The following is a 21,269-nucleotide window of genomic DNA, read 5'->3' on the forward strand; positions in this document are numbered from 1 at the left end:
CCGGTCTCGGCATCTGTCCTAAGACTGCCTCTCTGAGGAGTCAGGCCACCCCGTACGAGTGCTGGGCCTGGGTCTTAGATGTTAAACCGTTGTTAGTCCCCTGCCTTGCTCTGGTCTCTCTGTGTCAGAAGCCTGCAAGCTGGAACCCCCTTCACCTCAGACGAGATCAGAGAACCATGTATTAGTGGGTCCTCGCCCTGACTGTGGCTGGCTCTAGAGACTCTGCTGGAAGACATAAGCTCCCATGGCAGAGACTTCTGCATGAATGTGTCCATGGGAAAAGCCCCCCACCCCCCTCATCCCTCCCGCCCTGCAACGGGTTGGTCCAATGCCCCAAGCATCCTGATGGTCCCTGGCTAATTCCACCCCCGCAGCTGAGGCTGTGCAGAGCTGTAGAAACATCTCCTGCCTTTTGTCTGAACCTGGCATTGTTGGGCTTCACAGCTGCCTCACGATCTGCTCTTTAAGTGCCCTCTGTGTTGTGGGGCCAAGGTGTTTCCCTCAGCGACTCTGGAGAGGCAAAGGAAACAAGTTGTGTGAGGTGCCCACGTTGCTAATTTAAGTGTGGGGCAGAGAAACTCTCAGGTCTGGCTGGCTTGACACGAAGGCCTGCATTTGCTTTAAAAGCAAATGGATATTCACCCCCACAGCCATGAGGCTTTTAGTTCAGCAACAACTGAATCCATCAAAGCCCAGCACCTAATTTAATAGCAATAATGAAAGGTGTGCATCACTATTAATTTAAGCACTCCAACATTAGCCCTGCACTCAGAAACCAGCAAGGCAAAGCTATTTACAAATGAATGTGCCAGGGCAATAAATTGAAAGTAGGGCTTTGACCCATGATGGCTGCTTTTTACACTTATACATGGATATAGTTCCATGGATGCATTTATTCGCCTCTTTAGTGAGGCCTCCCTAATTAAGTTGGAGTGGCAGTGAAAATGCGGCCGTAAGTGTGGAAAGAAGCTGCTAAAAACATATTTAATTCATTATAAATAATCTCTGGTACCCGAAGGTTGGAGAAAGGTTTCCAGTATCAGCACAGGCTGCCCAGGAAGGCCAAGGCGATTGCTCGTAAGCGGTGAAGGCATTTACATCAAACCCTTTAACCCCTCGCTAGTGGAGTTAAGAAGGAAAGCGGCTGGTATATGAAACTGCATGTGCACCACAGCACCTGCCTCTCCCATGTGTCCTGCAGCAGGAAGGGCCCAGTGGGGCGGTTGCGGGGGGGCGCTTCCCCCGTGGGGCCCGATGGATTTAGGTGCTAGTCCTTGTGCGGCACTGCAGAGGGGCAAGTGTCCTGTGGAAATGGCTTCCCAAATGCCTGGGGCAGCCCTTGCTGAGGCTTGGGGGTGGGGTGGGGGGTAAGCAATGCACCTGGCTGAGAGGAGTGCAAGTGTGTGCAGCAAAGGGACAGGACTCCAGGAGCTGAGCGTGGGGTAATGGACTGGAAACAGGGACAGGGGCACTCCAGGGTAAGGCTGGGGACAGAATAATTTCTTCTGGAAAAGGGCAGCGTTCTCAACTAGATGGACGGCTTGAAACGCAGCCAAGCGGTGTTTGATGGACATCGCTGGCCCATGGCGACCAGCCACCACACTGGGGCGTGGCAGTCCACAGCACACAGTCCTGACAGGCATTGCGTGCAGGCTCTTACGCCGAGCACCCCATGGCCCTCAGCAGCCCAGTCCTGTGCCCTAGTGTGTGCGCGGGGGTGGGGAACTAAATGCACTGACATGGACGGGCACTGGCCCATGGGGTGGGCATGAGCTTTGAAGCCAGAGGGCCCCCCCGCGCCCCCGGCTGTTAGAGCAAGTGCTGCCTCTTCCTTACCAGGCAAATTCCAAGTGGTGAGAAGACCCATAGGAGCCGGAGCCGGAGCCAGGCTTTGTCTGAGGCTGCGCTCCTGCCCTGAGGGGAGTGCTGGCATGCACAGGGGGAACTGGAGGTGACCTCGGCAGCCATGTTACATCCCCACAGGGGCACCATGGCCCTCACTGCCCTTCTAGGTGCAGGCTGCACTGTGTGAAAGGAGACACAAGCAGCTGCTGGGCTTTTAAACCTGCCAAGGCCACTGGTCTCTGAGGTACTGCATGCGCCCGCTGCTCCCTGCCCTGGGCCAGCATGTCTCTGCCCAGGCTCTGGGGGCAGGCTGCCCCGGGGCCAGCTGAGTGACGGTAACCACCAAGGTGTGCCGTGTACCCGGGCTGCGCAGCGGCTGTGTCAGCCTGGCCAATGCACGGCCCACGGATGCTAATGTAATCGTGTCACCTGCATGAAAGGCATTTAATGTGCGTGGAGTCATGTTCTTGTACCCTGGTAGAATATATGATCTGTCATGTTGCCTCTCCAGGCTGTCACCTCACTGGAAGGCTGCCGTGTTCCAGGGAATCACCACCTGATGCTTATGATGGCAGCAGAATTGGTCTGTGCTGTGCGGGGCGGCTGCTGGGGTGTGTCTGTTCCCCTCAAGCTCCCCAGAGGCCAGGAGCAGGCAGGGAAGGGCAACACTTTGCCCGTCTCTTGAGCCCTCGTTTGGGGCGGGGAGCTCAGAGCATGTTGCAGGCTGGACAGAAGACACTTGAGTGATTCCTGTGCGTGAGGGCCAAGGTCTTGTGGGCAGGAGGGGGGGCGGGGGGGCAAGGCTGAGGGGTCAGGTGACTTGTCTAAGTGCATCAGTAGCAGAGGTAGGACTGGGACCTAGGCAGCCTGGCACCCAGCACTCGGAGCACACATGGGTACTAATGCTCACCCTTCCTGCTACACCTCTGCCCAGGGAGCCTGTCATGGAGGTTGCACCAAAGAGCTCAGGAGCCCTGTCCAAGGAGCATGGTTCTGCTGTGGCAGGATGTGGCCTCAAGGCATGGAGCAGGGTGAGGCAGGCCGCCTCCAGCTTCTCCGTGGCATGGTGGGGAGTGGGCCCAGCTAAGGAGCCCTTGGGCTCATGTCCTCCTTCAGCGTTTGCCAGCATGCACTGAGCTTGTTGCTGGTTTGGCTTTTGCCTGGCTCATCTCCTCTACCCCAACCATCCCTCGCCAGGGCTTACGGCATCATGTCAGCCTTAGGAGGCAAGGCTGGCAGCAGGGCCAGAGACTCCCCATCTGTGCTCTGGGGTTCCACCTCTTCTTTTGGGGGAGGGGGAGGCTGTCCCTGTGGCAAGCGAAAGTGTTACCCCCCACGCTCTGGATTTACTGGCCCCACTGAGCCACACCAAACTGCCTTCGGACTCCACTCCGGATTTTCTGTCAGGGTTTACTCCCTTAGCCTTTCTCCTTCCCAGGATAACCCACAAGGCAGTAGGGTGTGGAGAATGTGGTTAAGAATCCCACTAGTTCATACCTCCCTGTCACCACAAGTCACCATAGCTCCCTGTGGAGCAATGACCTCATATCCCCGGGACCCTCCTCCCCACCTTTTGCCCCCCTCCCAACTACCATCACCATAGGACCCTCCCCAACCCACTACCCCCATCTGCTCCCATGTCCGCCCTCCTCACTGCACTGGCCCCTCTCCCCCCCAGCTGCTCTCAGTGCCCCCAGGTCCACCTTCCCCCATTGCTCTTCAGGCTCCTTTCTTCAGAGACTCCTTTTCCTGATAGTGCTGCCTTGCAGGGCACAGGTGGAACACCATACCTGAAAAGGATAACAAACACGGGGCTCCTCCCTTGGCGAACTCCCAGAGGCGAACTCCCTTCCCTGTTAGCTGCTGCCCCTGTTCACTGCTCACAGTGTTTGCTGAAAGCTCCCTTCTTCTAGAGAAAGCTGCTAGCTGGTTAGCCCTGGCTCAAAGCCTTGCCTCCAGTCTAATGAGCCCTTGAAGGCTCACCTGGCAGGAAACTCCCCCAATTCACGCCGTGCAAACTGCTCCTCTCTGCACAACACAAACTCAGGCACACAGGCAGCTGATCAAACTGCCCTTCTCTGCAAAGTAACATAGCTGCACAGACAGACAGACATTCACCCACCAGCTCACCACACAGCCCCCCCAACTTCTGGCACTGTCCCGGCAACTCCTGCCGCTGAGCTGGTACCAGACGTGGAGGTGATCCTCTTCTTTGGACTATATCAGTAAAGCTGAGAGGGGGACACTGGCGTCTGGGCAGCCCAGAGTCTCCATAATAAGTGCCCAGGCTCGCGCCTGGAGAGGTACTCCGGCATCGCTGAACAGCATTGCATCAACACGGGAGGCAACAGATACTGGTTATAAGCTCTTGCTCGATTGGCGTAGAGAACGAGCACCAGGGGTTGCCTTCGATGGTGGGAGAGATCCTTGCATCTCACTGGACAGTCACCGCCTGCCTCAAGCTGGGCAGCCCCCAGCCAATAAGGTACTGTCCCGCCACAGTTCACCTGCCTCGCTGGGTGCGTGAGGCTTAAGGTTCCTGAACCTGACAAGTGACTGAAATTTGGGCACCAGGCAAACCAATAAGAACATCAACAAGAAATGAGAAACATCAACAATTTAAGCTTGCTTGCTGAAATGTGCGGATCATGCTGACCGGCTTGACTGAAGATCTTCAGGCCATCAGTGACACCCGAAAGACCGCTGTCATCAACGAGGAACTGAAGAGGCTCCGAGTTGATATCACAGCACTGCAACTTGCAGATTCGGGATCTCTAAAGGAAAAGGACTACACCTTTTTCTGGCAGGGTAAAGCCCAAGAAGAACGCAGAGAGCATGGTGTTGGCTTTGCTGTCAGAAACACCCTTCTACAAATGGTGGATTTAGTCATGGGCGGATCAGAAAGACTTCTTCGGATCACGCTTCAAACTTGCGCTGGTCCCGTCCACCTGATCAGTGTTTATGCCCCAACCCTGTATGCCACACCAGAAGTAAAAGACAAGTTCTATGACGTGCTTAGTGCTGCTGTAGCGCAAATACCTGCTCGTGAACAACTGTACATCTTGGGTGACTTCAATGCAAGAGTTGGAGCTGATTGGGCCTCATGGCCTTCCTGCTTAGGACACTTCGGTGTGAGAAAAATGAATGACAATGGACAGCGTCTCCTCGAACTGTGCACGTACCACAATCTGTGCATCACAAACACATTCTTCCGAACGAAGCCACAGCACAGAGTGTCGTGGAGACACCCACGCTCGAAGCACTGGGATCAACTAGACGTGGTCATCACTAGGCGTAATAACCTCAAAAATGTCCTTCTGACACGCAGCTATCATAGTGCTGACTGTGATACAGATCACGCGCTAGTTTGCCCCAAGCTCAAGCTGAGACCCAAGAAGCTGTACTGCTCTAAACCTGCTGGAAGGCCCCGCATTGACGCCAGAAAGACGGCAAACTCGGAGAAAGCTGAAAAGTTCAGAGAGACCCTCCAGGAAAATCTGTGCAGCGGCCCCAGGGGCGCCGATGTGACATCCAAATGGCAACATCTGAGGGATACAGTTTACAACACGGCCTTGTCGGTGTTTGGAAGAAGAGCTAGAAACACGAACGACTGGTTCGATGCTAACTCCGATGAGATGATTCCAGCCATTGAAAAGAAGCGCGCTGCACTCCTGGAGTACAAACGCTCACCGAGCCCGAGTACCCATCAAGCACTTAGAGCGGCCAGAAGAACAGTACAGCAGACAGCCAGGCGCTGTGCCAACAACCACTGGCTCCAGCTATGCAGCAGCATCCAGACCTGTGCTGACTTTGGTAATCTCAGAGGAATGTACGAGGGTATGAGGAAGGCATTAGGACCCAGCCAGAACAAGATGGCACCTCTGAAATCCAAATCTGGTGAAGTCATCGCTGACAAAGCCAAACAGATGGAGCGCTGGGTTGAGCACTACTCTGAGCTGTACTCACGCGAGAATGTTGTGGTTGACGCAGCCCTCGATGCCGTTGAGCTCCTACCAGTAATGGACGAAATGGATCAAGAACCGACTGTGGATGAACTGAAGAGAGCCATCAACAGCACTGCAGCAGGAAAGGCCCCTGGCCAGGATGGTATATCACCAGAGGTAATCAAGTGTGCCACGGACACACTCCTGGAACCCCTACATGAGCTACCGTGCCTGTGCTGGAGAGAGGGTGAGGTTCCACAGGATATGTGCAACGCTAACATTGTAACCTTGTATAAGAACAACGGAGACAGAAGCGACTGCAACAACTACCGTGGAATCTCCTTCCTAAGCGTCACTGGTAAACTGTTCGCTCGTGTCATCCTTGGCAGACTCCAGAAGATTGCTGAGAGGGTGTACCCCGAATCGCAGTGCGGATTCTGTGCAGAGAGGTCTACCGTTGACATGGTCTTGTCTCTGAGGCAGCTGCAGGAGAAATGCAGGGAGCAGAGGAAGCCACTCTATATTGCCTTCATCGACCTGACCAAGGCCTTCGACTTGGTCAGCAGGGATGGTCTGTTCAAACTCCTCCACAAGATAGGCTGTCCTCCACGGTTGCTCAAGATGATCCAGTTGTTCCACGAAGACATGAGAGGAACCATCCAATATCACAGCGCATTATCGGATGCTCTCACAATCAGGAGCGGCATCAAACAAGGATGTGTGCTTGCTCCGACATTGTTCGGGAGCTTCTTCGCACTCCTCCTGAAACACGCCTTTGGATCTTCAACAGAGGGCATCTTGCTGCACACAAGATCTGATGGGAAACTGTTTAATCTTGCAAGGCTGAAAGCTAAGTCTAAGGTGCGGGAAATCCTCATCAGAGACATGCTGTTTGCAGACGATGCTGCTGTAGTGTCTCACACAGAAGACCAGCTTCAAAAACTGCTGGATCAGTTCTCCAAAGTGTGCAAGGACTTTGGGCTTACCATCAGCCTAAAGAAGACAAACGTACTCGGTCAGGATGTTGCTGAATCCCCATCAATCAGCATTGACAACTATACGTTAGAGGTCGTCCATGAGTTCGTTTACCTCGGGTCCACCATCACTGATACCCTGTTGTTGGACACTGAGCTAAATAGGAGGATCGGAAAAGTGGCCACAACTCTGTCCAGACTCAGCAAGCGAGTGTGGAATAACAACAAGCTGTACACTCACACCAAAATGCAAGTCTACAGAGCCTGCATCCTCAGCACCCTCCTTTACGGCAGTGAGTCTTGGACCCTGTATGCCCGCCAGGAAAAGAGGCTGAACGTCTTCCACTTGCACTGCCTCAGGCGCATCCTTGGAATATCATGGAAGGACAGAGTGACCAACACCGCCGTCCTCGAGCAAGCTGGAATCCCAACCATGCACACCCTCCTCAGGCAGCGGCGGCTCCGCTGGCTTGGCCACGTCCACAGGATGAATGAAGGAAGGATTCCAAAAGACATCCTGTATGGTGAGCTAGCCTCTGGCAAAAGGCCTCCCGGACGCCCCCAGTTGTGCTACAAAGATGTCTGCAACAGAGACCTCAGAGAGGTAGACATTGAGCTGGACAACTGGGAAGAACTAGCAGACGACCACAGCAGATGGAGGCAGGGGTTACACAAGGGCCTTCAGAAGGGCGAGATGAAGATCAGACGGCTAGCAGACGAGAAGCGAGTGCACAGAAAGCACACTAAGGACTTGCCAGACACCCACTACATCTGCAAGAGATGCAGCAAGGACTGTCACTCTCGTGTGGGTCTTCATAGTCACAGCTGACGCTGCACATGAAGTCCTCAATTGAAACTATAAAGGGCGCGATCCATAGTCTATGCAGACTGAAGGATGCCTTCTACTGAGCCATAGCCGGCCCTCAGCCCAGCTTGGGGCCTGTGCAGCCAGTCTGAAGCATGCTGCAGCCAAAATGCCCATTCTGCCTTGGACTAGGGACAGAAACAGTCTGCAAGAAGAGGCTGATGGGCAGCCTGGTTCCAGGAACCACTCCAGTAGTGTCAGCCTAATGGCCTGCCTGGATGAGCCCGGAGCTGCTGCTGATGTGTCATGAGGGGCTACGGCACTCGCATAGCAGACATGTGGCAGTGCACAGGCCACCTGCAGGGTGGGGCTGCTGGGTTCCCAGGAAGGGGGTGCTGAGGGAGGGGCTGTGTTGCCACCTGCCCTTGGCTGGCAGGTCACACACCCCAGCGAGAGCGGGCTGGCAGGCTCTGCTCCTGATACAGTGGAGGGAGGGGGCAGGAGTGGAGGTGGAGCTGGATGGAGCCGATTTGTTGGGACATTGTCGCTCGGAGTAGCACACGGGCTTTAAAATGCCTTGGGAAGAGACTTGCCCTGAACATCCGCCACATGGGGAAACCATGGTACAGAGCCTCTGTGACTGACCCAAGCACTCAGGATTAGAATGAGGGAATTTCTGGCTCCCAGCTTTGAGCTCAGCCCACAAAACGCCTGGCCACTCCAAGCCCTTTAACGGTTGTGAAAACAAGTCCTGTGGCACCTTATAGAGTTACTGGAGCAGGAGCTCTCGTGGGCAAAGACCCACTTTGTCAGCTGCATGTAATGATTGTGGGCTCCATGTGCCACCAACCGTAGAGGCGCTGTGCTACTGTAATGAAGGTAGGGGGAATAACTGGCTGGAAAACCACATGGTTGGATGTATGTGCTGAATGATTGGACAGAGGGGTGTGGTATAGGGGTGGGTGGTGTGTTTGGGCTGGGTGGCTGTACTAACCCCTCATGTATCCCAAACACAGGGCTGGCTGTTGGGCCCAAGCCCAGCACTTCTTAGCAGGCTGCTGCAAAGCTGACTGCAGGATGGATGTTCCCGGGGTTGCCCAGCGAATGCCAGCCCTGCTAGTGTTGTGTCTCACAAGCCACGAGCATTCAGTCTGCCCTTGTACAGGCAAAGTGCTGTCAGCGGACGCTGGCTCCGCCAGCCCCCCCATACGTACCCCCGCAGCACCACTGAAGTCACTCCTATGTGCTGTGTTCTCTAAGGAGCGAATGCGATGGGGCAGCAATGCAAACTTACCCCAATGACATGGCTGCAACTGTCTCTGCATGCTAGCCCTCCCCCCAGCCCAGCCCTAGCCGCAAATGAGTTCTGCACCAGCGAGGAAGTGCACAGCAGGAGGCACGTCTCTAACCCCAGTGCCACTAAATATTGCTCCTCCCTCGGCCGTCAGCTGCCAAGAAAACAGGTGAGAACATTCACTTCTGGAGTTCGCTCACCTGCTACCAACAGCTGGGTAAACTGATAAAGTGCATATGACCTGACAGCCATGTGCCACGTCAGTCTCAAACAATGGCCAAGCGCCCTGTCAGTCCCACACAACAGCCACGTGCCACGTCAGTCCCAAATGACGGCCAGGCCCCAGGTCAGTCCCAAATGACGGCCAAGCGCCAGGTCAGTCCCAGATGACAGCCACATGCCACATCAGTCCCAAACAATGTCCAAGCGCCACGGCAGTCCCAAACGACAGCCAGGCCCCAGGTCGGTCCCAGACGACGGCCACATGCCACGGCAGTCCCAAACGACAGCCAGGCCCCAGGTCAGTCCCAAACGACAGCCACATGCCACGGCAGTCCCAAACGACAGCCAGGCCCCAGGTCAGTCCCAAATGACGGCCAAGCGCCAGGTCAGTCCCAGATGACAGCCACATGCCACATCAGTCCCAAACAATGTCCAAGCGCCACGGCAGTCCCAAACGACAGCCAGGCCCCAGGTCAGTCCCAGACGATGGCCACATGCCACGGCAGTCCCTGCTGTTAACTTTGTGCATTGTGCAATTCTCAACTTCCAGGGCCTGGCAATTCCACCTGACCACAGCAGGGACTAACACACAGGGCCCTGATAGGCTTAGCTCAAGCAACACCTCAGGCTGCACTCAGGTGGCTGGCATCCATCACTGACGCGCAACTCAGCACAATGCTGGCGAGGAGGAATTCTGGCCGATGACGGCACGGATGGGTGCTGTGTACGCAGCCCTAAGGCGGCCTGCGGCGCCGTGACAAGTCACAGAGAGGTGCTCTGGGGGGAGGCAGGGGCGGGGCCCTTCCTGCACGGTGCTGCCCTAGCGCAGCCATGGTACCTCAGGGTTTGGCATTGTGAGCTGGAGGGGCCACGCACCCTCTGAGGCAGCACAGAGGGGACACAATGGCCAGCTCTGCTCAGCTTGCCTCTGCCATGCTGGCTCGTGGGGCTATGCAGAGCCCAGGTGCTCCCTTGCCAAGAGCCGAACAAGGCGAAGACGGTCCCTGGTTGGTTTGGGCCCTCGGCCTCTGAGTCCAGCTAAGGAGGGGCAGCTTGTGACCTGGGCCTCAGCCCCACTCCCCGCTGGGCTGACTCATCACCTTCCCGTCACGTGTTTTGCTGAAACACTGTTCTACCATTTAGTGAGACCCATTTAGGAGCAACCTCTGCAGCCCCTTGGCCCATTGCTAGCCAAGGGCCCGTGTGCTGACTATGCACAAGGCCATCACCTACCCCTGCCGCTGGAGCAGGGCCCGAAGGGGGCCCAGGCGAGCCGCAGGAAGTGTTGTGCACCACGGGCCATCAGAGCAGGCCACATACAAGGCGTGCAGGGAGGCAGGCGGGAGCAGGTAGCTACCAGCAGGCTAACTCCTGGTCTGGCTGCAGGTTTGGCGGGGGTTCCCCAGCAGATGTCAGGTGGTGTGGGCCAGTGCTGAGATGAACAGCCCCCCCCACCAGCAGGCTGAAACCCAGTGGGAGGAGCTGGGAGGAGATCGGGGGAGCCGGGTTCTGTGCGTGCCCTGGGAGCAGCCGCCATAGCCCAAAACCAACCCATGGCTGGTGTTCCCTGCTCGCCGGGGCAGGGCTGCAGGTCCCACCTGCTGGGCACTGGCAGAGCCGCTCCTGCGCAGTCAGGCAGGGCTGTGGGCAGGGTGGGAGCCCTCGCTGGCCATGGGTTTGCTAATGGCTCACTCACTCCCAGCCGCACAGGGGGAGGCTCCTAGGCTCAGGTTTCCGCAGGGGCCTTTGCTGACGGGAGACGGTGTCGAGGGCAGCTACGTGCCATGTGATTTTCGGTGTGGCTACTTGGGAAGGGAGAACCAAGGCCAGGAGCTGCCCCACACATCACAGGCTGGACCCTTCCTCAGCTGTCAAGGCTCCAGTCCACAGGGGCTGTTCACTGTTGCAGCCTCTCCAACCCCGACTCCTGCCTATCCAATACTCGCAGACAAGCGGAAGCTGAGCTCACGGTAGGCTTGTGGCTGCTCCCCAGCTGCCGAGGCAGGGAGAGCCCAAAACCACTTCCCTGGAGCAGGCTGCATCCAGCCTCCTCCACGCCTGGCAAGCAGAAGGCCATGAGCAGCAGGTTTTAAGCTACGTGGTTTTTCTCTCAGAGATGGGACCATTGTCGGGGTGGGGCTGTTTGCACACCCTGCGCACAGACAGACCGAGGCTGCGCTGTGTGACGTGGCGTGAAGGAGATGGTGCAGCCGGGGAGGCTGCCTGACCCCTGGGCGCTGAAGCAGGGAGCTCTGGTAGCTCTACTCGGCATAGGGAGGTTGGCTCCTGCAAAGAGCTAAAACCACGAAGTAGAGCTGCTTTCAGGTTGGCTCCAGTTCCCCTGAACAGCCATGTCCATTTTGGCCTAAACGTCTACCTCCAGCCTGGGCACAGCTTCCAGCGCCTCTGAAAGCCTCCGTGGCATTGCCTGCCTGCGCAGACGCCCTCCCTCTTTGAGCGGGCCTGGGGCCCCTGGCGAAGAGTCCTGTCCATCAGGGTTTGCCAAAGCTTGGCTCAGTGGCGTCTTCCAGGCATTAGCGCCCCCCCCCACCCCGCCCCATGACACTCAGCCGGGTTTGGGCAGGAGCGCCTGAGGCGTGAACGGCAGCTGCTGCCTCTGGCTGCCCTGTGGCACGGTGGGACACGGCCCTCGGCTCGGCCACGCCCCGTGCAAAGGCAAAGTGGCAGGAGTGCGAATGGGGAGATCGGAGGGATGGGATGGGCCTTGGGGCTGCTGGGAGCAACACTAATTTGTGTCAATGGATTTGCACTCGGCCAGCTCCCTGTGCCTATGCGAACCGCTGCCGTGGCCGATGAAATGAACCGTGCCCACTGTGAGGGGCATGCAGCTGGGGCAGGAGGAGGGCAAGGTCTATCCAGCTGTCTGCTCCCCTGCACATGGAACGTGCCCATCTCCAGAGGCTCCTCCGGGCCCCAGCAGCCATGTGCTGGCTGGAGAGGAGGGGTGACGTGCTGTAGATTTTACAGTGCTCCATCACTGCGGATGGGGCCTTGGTCAGGCACTTTGGTAGGCACTGAGCTCTTGGAGAAGCCCAGCCCTGCTGGTAGGTGCCAGGAGCGCCAGTCCTACTGCCCATAGGGAGACCTGGCCTGGGGCATGATGGGGAGCAGAGGGGGCAGCCTGGAGCATGGCTGGGAGGAGATGGTTCTTGGCCAGCATGTAGCTCTTCAGTGGCGGCATTCGCAGCTGACTACGCTCAAAAGCTGACTTTGTTAGCTGCTCCGAGGAGCCTTGTTCTGAGAGCTGCCATGGTGCAGGCAGGGACCTGGGGCCGCACTGACCTTGCTGACCTGCCAAGGAACTGAGCTCAGCCCGTAGCCACACTGGTGCTGTGGTTCTGCACAAACCTCTGTTCTCAGCTTACCAGGGCTTTGGCCAGCTTTGCACGAGCCAGTCGGGCAGGGTAGCAACACCAGACTCTGCCCCTGAGACTGGAGCAGCTGACATTGGCTGCAGCTCTGGGCTTGCACTTGTGGCCACGTGGTACCCAGCGGCCTGCACCTCCTGGCGTGGACCCAAAGTGACTGAGCACTGCACCAGGCCCTTGCAAGCAGAGACTTGGCCAGTGACTAACAGGAGGGCAGGACAGAGAGCAACGCCTGTTGCACTGAGCGAAAAGTTTCCACCCGCCATTGCCCCAGGACCTGCCCAGCGACGTGGCCCAGAGGCTACCACGGGCTGCGACTGGCAGCTGTAGAAGTGCTCCAGGCCTGGGGCTTCCCTGCAGTGTCTGTTTCACCCTGCCAACCCTGCCACACAGACAGTTGGTTCATGCTGCTGCAAAAGAGCCCCTTGGGGGCAAGGGGAAGCAGATCTCCCCCTCAGACAGCTCTGGAGAGAGGCTATGTCTGGTGCAATGCAGCACTCTCAGTTCATGGCAAACTGCAGAGAAACTCCTTCCCTTAACAACAACTGCTGCGCTGACCTTTCAGATGCTGGAGAGTAACACCAGGCCGTGATCAGTGCTGGCTGCCCTGCAGGGCTATTCCTCACCCTGAGTGCTGATGCATGACTGACACCAGCCTGTCCCGGTGACCCTACGTCCTTGCTCAGGATGCTCTCTTGCTCATCCCTATGCAGAATGGAAACAAGCTCCCTCCCCGCCGTGGCGGGAGTCGCTCCTCTGGTCACACCCCCTGCTGGTGAAACCTGGTGCTAGCCCAGCTGTCGTTCCTTACGCAACCTTAGCCAAGCACGTCTCAGCACTGCCGCCTCCCCAGGCAGGCCAGCAACTCTTACCGAAGTGACAGTGGCAGCCAGGGTAGGAATTCAACCACTGTTCAGCAGCTCCTCAGGGAAATTCACCAGGCAGCTGCCCCCGGGGACTCACTGGCACCTTTCTGCTCCTCGCGGCTGGGAAACAACCACTTGTGACGGTTGACTCTGAATAGCCCATTTTAGAGCCCATTACCGCCCTGCACTGCACGGCAGGCTGAGCCCCCTTGGCTTCCCACCGAGGGGAGGTCACTCATTTGTAGTTAAAAATCTATTGTGACTTGTCAGAAAAATGAATAAATGAGCACATTATTTTTTCATTTTGGAGCTCAGCATCTGTTTGTCTAATCAGGGGAGAGCTGGGAAAGTCAGCCAGGGCTGGCAAGCGCCTTTTATTTAACTTTTCCGCTGTCAGAGGAGTTTAAACGGGTAATGAACAGGCCACGGTGATTTGAAATATAATCCCATTACTCTGATGAGATTACCAAGGCTGGGAGAGGTCACAAATCATGCTTAGGGTTTTTATAGTGAACACCCTATTGTGATTTCCCATTTAAAGAGAGGTGTGCAGCAAGAATAGAACATGACAGAGCTTAACCCTTTGCTTGGCCTGCAGCCTCACCTTTTGCCTGCTTCCAGGAGTGGCCGGCTGGCAATAGGGTGCAGAGCAGAAGGGGGTGATGGTGGGGTTTGAGACTGCTGCTTGCCAGGCTGGATTTCCCAGGCTTGCATCCCGAGGGTAGGGGTGAGGCCTTTTTGGACAGGCTGCACTGCAGCCAGACAGCAGGAGTTGTTCCCCGTGGGAATACGTAGCTGGAAGGGCAGCAAAAAGCAGCCTGACAGCTGGGCTCTCCCCATGGAATTCTTAAGTACCAGCCACAGGCAAAGACACTGAAGTGACCAATTTTTCTGGCTCCAGGCCATTAAACACTAGTATAATTAATCTCTGATCTAATGCAAATGTCAAGCAATCCCGCACCCCCATTCTAGCCTGGCTGTCTAGGACCGTACAACAAAGGGCAAATGAAGGGTATGTGAACCCAGAATCTGAGAGAGGACTCTGCAGAGTTGCACTCCTGGGGACTGTGCTGCCTTGCAGCAGAAGCTGTCTAGCAGCCAGCCAGAGCACTCTCCTGCCCCATGCGTCTCCGCTGGGGGAAGGGTCCCTGAGGCACAAGTGTGATACTTAGACTGCTGTGTTACAGCCACACAGCAGCTGCCTTGGGCCAGCTGGGAGTGTTTTCTGGCAGTGAAGACACAACCTTGGACAGATCAGAAAGGGCTTTAACCTGCATCTTATTTGAAAGCGAGCACCCAGGGTATCAATCCCAGTGGAAGCAGAGGGCTCATTCGTGGAGGTGTGAAGTGAAGAACCCTTTGGCTTGAGAGCTGTACTGATCAGATATCGCATGTCAGTCCCTGCTGTACCGCTCAGCAGGTGGGACACTGGGGGCTCGGCAGCCAGCTGTTGTTCCTCTGCTGCGAAGAGGAATGCACTGCAGAGTACGTACTCATGAGGTTTTTCTTTATTCTTTTGCCGATCTCTGGAGTCAATGCATTAGCCCCCGTAAGCATGCTGCAGCACAACACTGGCAGGCCTGCTCTCCGACAGTACACGCCATCAGAAAACAATCAGCTATGCTGAGGTGATTCGCTAAGAAAATGCAAGTTTGTTTACACATTGCTTTGACTTCCTCTTGCTAAGCAGCTCCTCTGTCCCAGAATGCCTTGGGGCACCTCCCTCAATTTTAGCAGCAATACAATGGGACAAAGTTTTGGCCTGTAGGGGAGTGGGTCGCTGGTGCCATGATGCACTAACTAAGCTCTCCAAGGCAAAGCTCATCTGCAGCGGGAGTGGGTACCCGGAACTCAGGCCTGGACACAGCTGGGTATAGGAGCCCTGAGCTGTAGCCAGGTAAGTACTGGCCTCACGCTGTGCTGGGAGAGCCCAGTGTTCTCTCAGGGTGACAGATGAAAACCAGCCCTGTTCCAAGGGCCACTGCAGCCTCCTGGGAGGTCCTCAAGCATTAAGCAGCATGTAGGGTTTGTGCCGGCTTTCTGCACAAGACTGTGGTTTTCCCCCCAGTGAATTCTGAATGGTGCTGATCGCAGGCCAGCTGTGGGTATGTATTTAATGCTGTGGCTTGCTTGCTATGCCACCTGCTATTTTAATGCTACCTGCTCTGAAAGGGAGCCAAGTACAGTGCTGCAGGAAGCAGCTAGATGGTCCAAGTCTGGCCCTCGTTATCAAGGGATGAGACAAGCCCTGGTACCCAGCAGATTAAAGTGGTACAAATGAAGGTGTAACTCTGAATGCAAGGTCTGTGCACCAGCTGCCGCCTTTCTTCAAGGCTACTGGTGGAGGGTGTCACCTGTGTCACACGCCCACCTCTGCTCATCTTCAAGTGACCCCTGCAGTTTCCGCTCAGCTACATTCCCCACCCACACTGGCTTACCCCTCTTCCAGCTGATGACACTGAAAGCACTCTCATGCTCATGCTTACTTTTGCATGATGCTGTGCTGGTTCAAGCCATTGACATCAGGAACCACCCCTCCATTGCCCCCGTAGCTGGCTGCACTGCTATGTGAGAGCAGAGGGAGGATGGGTACGGTGCAATGCACAAAAGCCACAAGCAAAATGCTGGGAAGAATCATCATTGCTGGAAAAACAGAAGGCTGGTTACCCATTACCTGAGAAGCTGGTGTGACAGTGACGGAACACAGTTGTTTGATGGATCATTATGCAGTAGAGCAGTTTACACAATTTCAGCTATCCACTGAAACCCAGAGGCACAGAATCTGCAAGCCACTACCCTGTTATGGTTTTCTCTTGATGATGAACAATGTAACTGGTGCCAAAAGTCCATCTGAGAAGACACCCAAAGGACCATGGAAAGTGCACAGACCAATGTGCAAGCCAAGCCAGCTACATCTTCCCCAAGCGTAATCTGGGAAGTATGAAAAAGAGAAGTGGGTTCCTTGCAGACAGCTGTAGGGTAACGCAGCTCTGGGGAGAAGGGCTGGGCTAGTCAGGCAAAGCCGGGTTTCACACCGAGATTCCAAATTTCACACCATTGCAAGGTGGGCAACAGACATTCCAGTTGGCTGAACAATAACTGGAAAGCAGCAAAGCTGTGATTTTTTGGAGGATGGGAAAAGAATTCCAGCATCCACAAACATCCTATTGGCTTTTCCATCACCTTCCTCCAGGGCTCTTCTTCATCACTAATCGTCAATATTTCATTTGACAAGAATTAGGAATTTGCATTACCCACAATGACAAAAGAAAGGAGACTTTAAGAAATGACGCATTACTAACTATTCTGGCCATGATGAAGCCCCACTGCTCGCATACTTCATCAGCATGGCTGTAATCATCTGGTGAGTCCTGTTCACCTGGACAGATCTATTGTTTCATTGTTAGCTGGAGGCCTTGCTCACAGATGGCGATGCAACCTCGTAAGGGTCTTAGGAGGAGAAATTCCCAACTAGGACATCCTTTTATTTGTGAACATGCAGCTTTGCATTGCCAGAAGCAGCCTGAGCAGTCCCACTTCTGCACACAAATACTTTTTCTGTGTGTAAATTTTACTAGTTGGGTGTGCAAGTGGTCGTGCATATAGCTTAGCACACACAAGTAGGCTGAGCACTTCTCAGCTGTCTGTCCCATAAGACTGCAATTAAAAAAAAAACCCTTGTTGCAGCCAATAAATACAAACGTACTTAAGCAAGAAGTCATCCTTGTCACAAGACAGCAGCTACAATATTCTGCCTAAACCTAGTAACAAGGCATAGAATGAACAGCTTGCTTTTCTGACCCACTTGAATGCCCATCTGAATCAATTAAATCTACAACAACCAGGGAAAGACCAGCCTGTGATGGATTTGTGTTCAGCTGTGCACACACTGCAATCATGAGCCCTGAGTTAACTCTTTCTGAAGCTGTAACAGTAGAAACACTTGCTTTGTGCCACAGGGGTAGGCCTCCTCCCAATGATAGTCACTCACTTTAGGACTTGCAGCTCCAGGCCCCGAGTTCAGCTGGCCCTGGTGTTGCTAAAGTAAGATAAAATTATAACTGGGAGTCAGTGAGTCTGGAATCAATGCACATACTCCTGCTCAACCCCACTCTCCTCCCAGTGGAGTCTCTGCAATGCACTTCAACCAGAAGTAAGTGGTATCCTCTTCTTCCCTAGCTCTCCAGACACTCGCTGGTTCAGGAGTTTTCACGTGTGTGTGAGTGTGGGCAGAGGTGTGCCGTGAATGGCCCCGTCTGGGTGTCCATGTGAAGTACTTATTCAGGGTGAATTAAGACGAAGACATGAATGGAGAGGTTAGCTCTGAACATGACATGCAGGATCATTCTTCTCTCATGTGACAGAGAGTTCCAGTCTAGGTCCAGCTGTGGTGCAAGGTCCGTCTCCTCACAAATCTCCCCCAGCCACCTGTCTTCTTGTTGTAGAGGCACACGGCTGTCTCAGATGGTCCCCAGTGCACAGTGAGAAGGGCAGAATGTCAGTGCCTCTCACCAAGGCCCTCCCCACTCTATCCAGGGCCTTGGAAAAAGCCTTTGTCGGGTTGCATCTCGGCTGCAGTGGTGGAAAGGGAGTGGTGACTGTTTGCAAGGCCGTTGCGCTGCCGAATGCTGATTTCACAGCCCTGCCCACGCACACTCTGCAAAGCCTCTCTCCAAGAACTGGGCAAGTACTCGCTAAACAGAATATTCTGCAGTGCCCTCACTGGCAACTGCTCAGCCCATCTACTTGGCACTATCCGTTGGCATTCATGCCTCTGCTTGGGCCTGGCTAAGAGTTAGGGCTTAACACTGCTGATTTCAAGGAGTTCAGGAATTCCAGTCCTGAGGCTCAAACCTCCAAGCCCCTCCATCCCTGCTTCATGGGCCTGTCACTAGCTGGAGATTCAGCAACACGGAGGCTGGACTTTAGGCTGCAAAAACACTTGCTGACTGCTTCCCGTGCTCCTTGCTGTACTAGAGAATGCTGTTTCACAGCTTTTCCCAAGTCACATGCAAAAGAAAGGTACAAAACAACAATGTTGGGTACACGGCTCTACGGCATGATGGGAACTGTTGCTTCAGGGTCTTCACTAAAAACCACCACAGACAACACTGCCATGGGAGCTGGGGACCACAGGTGCCATTCTGGGGAAGTTGTGTGGCCCAGCTTACACAGGAGGTCAGATGAGATGGTCCCTTTTGGGCTTGGCAAGCAGGAACTTACTTTTAGGTTCATATTTTCTAAGGTCCTCAGCCTGTTTGTGCAACTGTAAGGAGATTCCATGATCAGCCCCTTTCAGAGGGCGGGCCTATAGGGTCATTTGGCCCAGTCCTCAGGGGACAAAGAGGCCTCAAATTTTGGCACTCTTCTACTCAGACATTTCCATTTATTACCTACCTTGCAGTTATAAGAGCGACAACAAAAGAAGCTATATATACCAGCAAAAATTGATTTAAATCATTGTGGGACCTCGGGCCTTTGCCAATTTTTCGGTCACATCTGGGTTTTCATCTGCATGAGTGGAGAAGCTTCTGTGATTAGTGATTGTATGTAATGAAACACTGTTTACAGTCTTCGCATAGTTCAGAGGTTTTGAAAGTTGTAATTAATTCTGTTACTATAAAGTGATTTTGCTTGGTCTGAAGGTGAGCTTACCCTTTAAATTAGGTGTTTTTCTCTGCCTAAGAGATTTTTGTACTCCTGTTTTTTCTTATGTGCCTTCGTATACAATTACCATATCAGGCTCAGCTGTGTACTACCACTTCATCCACTTTTAGATTTACCATTTGTGAAGACAAATTTTAATTCTAGTTTGTTAATAAGCTTTATATCTAATCTGGCAATTGCCCTGTGTTCATATTCATAATAATGCACCAGTTATTAGAGGAATTTAGTAACGGGACCATGTTGGTAGATGAAATTTCAAGACTTTGGAATAAGAAAACACCACCCTCAAACCATTATTATAAAATGTTAATTCTGAAGTATATACAATTAACATTTTATATCACCAACCACCTTTAGTGAATTGTGTGTCACTGTGCTTTAAAAGAAACCCTTTATAAAAATGAAGATCTGACAGTGGTGCAAGTACGAGATGGCAAAAGCAACAGAGTGAAGCAGCAGTTAAGAGCTTAAAGCCAATAACGCCATTTCTCATAGAAAAGATGCCTGAGCCATTAGCTGGTGACCACACTGACAGTGACACTTCCAGCTCTGATAATGAAAACTTTGTACTCACAAATGACATTTCAATACTACTGCCTCAAAATGAGGAGGTCATTAATCAAGACACAGAAATGCCAACAGCAGCGATAGACGCAAAATCTATGCTCGATTTAGAGACTGTGTAGGCAGAAAATGAGGACCTTGCAGATGCTGCTCAACAAGAGCTTGCAGCTGGCACAGAACAACAGTGGTGTCAGAACTGGACATTGGACTTCATGACACAGAAACTGATAACTGGAAAAAACTCTTTGAGCGCATATTGAACGTCTGTTTCTTTTTGAAAAGGGACTGGCCTTATTCGATTCCACACAACATATTGGTGATCCTACAAATGGAAACATTCTTGGTATACTTGAGCTTCTTAGCAAGTATGACCCACTTTTATCAGCCCAGGTTAAATCTGTCCATGAATCACAACAGAGCAGAAAATTCATGCAAGTCTATTGTCTGTCTACCAGAACACAAAACGAGTTTATTGAGCTGTGTGGGACATTCGTGCAAACAATTCTTGAAGAGATACGACATGCGAAGCACTTTTCAATTATTATTGCTGCAACTCCAGACTATTTTCATAAAGAACAGATGACCTTGGCTGTTTAATATGTTAAAATTACAGGAAATTCAAAGGTTTAAATTGAAGAACAATTCATTTTGTTCCATAATTTCGCAAAAAAACCAAACCAAACCAAAACAAAAAACCTGGAAAAGAAATCGCCACTTGTGTACTAGAAATTCTGGAAAGATCCAAGTTAAATTTCCAAGTCTGTGTTATGGATCCAATGATATGACTGAGAAGCACAGTGGAGTACAAGCATCATTCTTGTGCAAAACCCAAACTATTTGCCACAGTTGTGGCACCCACAGACTACATCTTGTTGGTGCTGATTGTGCTGAAATCATGCAAGAAAGCAATCACATATTTTGGAACAACTCAGCAACTGCGTCACCTCTTCCAGTAGCAGTGCTCGAGAGTGAGAAATTCTGAAGCAGCATCTGCCTGTTTCTTTTCATGGCATGTTGACAACGAGATGGTCAGCACAAATAGATGGCATTAAACTGGTTGCACGGCATTTGGACTCCGTGACAAAAGCTTTAAGTCGGCTTGAGTCTCTTACACAACAGAGGCTTGAACTGAGCTTAAGTCAAATCAGAAGTATATATCCAAATTTGAATGCATTTTAATGTTGGTCATGTGGATGAAGCTGCTAAAAATGACCCACACAATTCATCTGGTAACAGAGCACGCAATGCTACGTTAGATGTTGAGTGGGATACCATTGAACAGCTTGTTAAAGATATTCAAAAGATGTGTGATCAGTGGGATACAGTTCTTTCTGAGTTCAAAAAAGTAGCACAGGGTACTGACATTTCATCTGAGTTTTCCACCAATTGCAGCCTACCATCTCAATCTCATGCCGAAAGGCACTAGCAAGTCAATGGTTTTGCTATTATAGACTCCATCAAATATGGTCTTACATGTCGATTTGAGTCACTGCAACAAAATTGTACCCTTTTTGGATTCCTTTGGAGTCCAGAGAACTAAGCGATGAAGATCTATATGAGGCGGCTGAACAGTTTCAACAAAGGTACAACAATGTAATTTCAAGAGACCGCTGTGACAAGATTGTCTTCCTGAAACCTAAACATTCCACCAACTTTGACTGCAAGCCAAAAGAACTGCTTCAAGAAATATTCGATCTCA

Source organism: Carettochelys insculpta, chromosome 21 (assembly GCF_033958435.1).
Source record: "Carettochelys insculpta isolate YL-2023 chromosome 21, ASM3395843v1, whole genome shotgun sequence".
Classification (NCBI taxonomy): domain Eukaryota; kingdom Metazoa; phylum Chordata; order Testudines; family Carettochelyidae; genus Carettochelys; species Carettochelys insculpta.